We start from the raw sequence: 2,467 nt of genomic DNA on the forward strand, positions 1-2,467 counted from the left end.
GGGTAAAAAGCCTCTATTGTCAGAACCTTTATCTTTCAGGTTCAGTGATGCTTCTCTTTGTCCCTTTGCATTTTCTGAAAAATCAGTTGTCTCAACTGCCAGGAGTTTGCCTACATCTATGGGCTGCTGGGATGTTTTGAATTTTCATGTGCTCCTGCCCACCCAAGCAATAATCTCAATTATTATTAATTCCTTTCACTTCTTTGCTCCTTACAGTCTTTTCAACAAAGGTGTATTGCCACCCAAAGTGGGAGTAAAATGTCATCGTGCCCATGCTTTGCCCAAAAATAAATGCTAAAACTGAGCAGGATGGGGGACTCATCCACCTCATTTAATGTAACAGACACTTGATGGTCTTGTTTGATGTCATGTCTTTTAATTAGCATGCACTTTATTCTCAGATGTATACATAAAGCCCCCCATAACTCATTTAGGGCGGACAGCAATCTATGTATTGGAGATGAAAAGACGACATGAACTGGCAGCTGTGAGCAGAGCGGTGAAGGAGGGGGACAGTGGGATGCTTGAGTCCTGAGGCTTGGTCCTCCCCACCAGCGCTGCAAGGGTAGAAGGCACCGGCTATGGTGAGAGCCGGGCTCTATTGACAGGAGCTGCTCTGGCAGAGCCCGGGGCTGGAGCGCTCTGCCGGCGCTGCCCTCACAGCATTACCAGGGGACGCGGTCCCAGCCGCCGCCCAGGCCTTTCTGCGCTCATTTATTATTCAGCACGTCTTGGCTGCTTAATTGAGGAGGCGCACAGCAGTCTCTGCTAGCGCCCGAGCTCTCTGCGGGGGAAATCATCGCGGGCAGCAATTCAGTTTATATAGAAAACCACCTTCAGCCATCTGCCATCACCCCGCAGGTCCCCAGGTATGGTCACCATCTGCTGTATTCTGATGGTTCCCTGCCTGGCTTTGCGTTGGTGATTGTGCCTTGTAGGTAAACCAGCCCTACTTGTGCCATCCCACCGCAGGGGCCTCCTGCTCGCCTGGGACGTGGCACCACGCAGCCCCCACACACCCGCGTGCGGCTCTTGGAGCATCCCCGTGGCCTCCTCTGGAATTGCTCATCTTTCCTGAGGGATCGGTTCCAAGGAAGGTATTTAACCTACAATCTTCTCCTGTGGCTACGTTTAAAACAACGTGAAATTCCGTTATCGAACCAGCAGCAGGCCAGCGAGCTCTGCTCAACGTAGCAGAAAAACCGGAGCGCTACCCGGTGGATGGCTGAGGTGGGCTGGCAGCGGGGCAGCACTCCTCCGGTGCGTAAGGGAACGCGGCAACACTCCCCTGCCGCCCCTGTTCCACCACGAGAGGTCTCCGGGGCACGGCTGTCCCGCTGCAGGCCGCGCACCCCCAGCAGCCCCTCAGCCCTCCCGCGCAGCGCGGGGCCCTCCTGTCCCGTCACAGCCCCCGCCCGCCGCCGGCCAGCGCTGCATTACAAAGGGTCTGCTGCCACCTCGTGGGCTGGGCCGCGCCGAGCCCTGGGCGAGCCCCTCCGAGCCCTCACCGAGCCCCTCCGAGCCCTCACCGAGCCCCGCCGAACCCGCACCGAACTCCGCCGAGCCGCCACCGAACGCTGCCGAACGTCGCCGAGTCCCACCGAACCCCCGCCGAGCTCTGCCGCGGGGCCACCTCCCCAGCCTCTTCCCGCCGCCCCCGCGCCGCGTCCTCCCGCCATCGGCATCTCCTCGCCGCATCCGCAGCCCCATGCCTGTACCCCACCACCCCACTGTACCCTTGCGGGGAGTTCCTCGGTGAGCAGCCTCACTCCGGGGAGCTTCACTTGCCGCTGGCTTCGCCATGCTCCTCCGCACGGGCACCATGGTCTCCGACGGGATTTTCTTCTCCATACAAATAGGGTTTGGGTTTCAGTCCCCTCGGAGTGGGAACGACTCAGAGGGGCACAACCAGTGTGTCCTGTGAAACAGCTGGTGCAGCTGTGGATTGGGATTCTCTGCATGGCAGAGTCCGAACTGAACTAGCTCACTGTTTGCCATGAAAATACAAAGCTTAAAAAGACTTCACTCGTTTGGGGTTCATATTCTCCCCTCCCGATATTGGAAATGATGCTGGAAACACAGCGGTTTGGGCCATGTAGGTTATGGGCAGTGATTTTGTCCTTACATAAGGACTTGAAACAATGTGTAGGTGGAAAACGCCATTTTTTCTCTCCACAGTTTCAAAATGTATAGATTGCATTTCATGGTCTCCCATAAGATTTTACCAGGCATGTTGTTTTCACTGCACATCCTGACTTAATGCAATGTGGCCTACAAAAATTAGTCATAACACAGTACATTAGCTAGGAAGAGACAAACATTTCCATAAACTACATGTTCCACCAGTGTGCTGGTGCAATCTATGGGCAGATGGTTTTGTCCAAATTCAGAGGAATCATGTGTTTTCCATGTGGCTCCATGTTCACAAATAATGTATTTCCACACAACTCTGACCCAGACATGGGCC

The 2,467-nt window shown here is 55.2% G+C and overlaps 1 long non-coding RNA gene across 1 annotated transcript; it reads right to left on the minus strand.

The window, feature by feature from the left end:
• Nucleotides 1-312: 312 nt before the first annotated feature.
• LOC134156648 (uncharacterized) lies at nt 313-1,985 on the minus strand. Its single transcript, XR_009962008.1, has 2 exons — nt 1,737-1,985; nt 313-784 (listed from the first exon to the last, which is right to left on the minus strand). It is a non-coding gene; the product is annotated as an uncharacterized LOC134156648 (long non-coding RNA).
• Nucleotides 1,986-2,467: the final 482 nt, after the last annotated feature.

This window comes from Pezoporus occidentalis, unplaced genomic scaffold, assembly GCF_034315485.1.
Source record: "Pezoporus occidentalis ecotype Australia unplaced genomic scaffold, CSIRO_AGI_Poc_V1 ctg89, whole genome shotgun sequence".
NCBI classification, from domain to species: domain Eukaryota; kingdom Metazoa; phylum Chordata; class Aves; order Psittaciformes; family Psittacidae; genus Pezoporus; species Pezoporus occidentalis.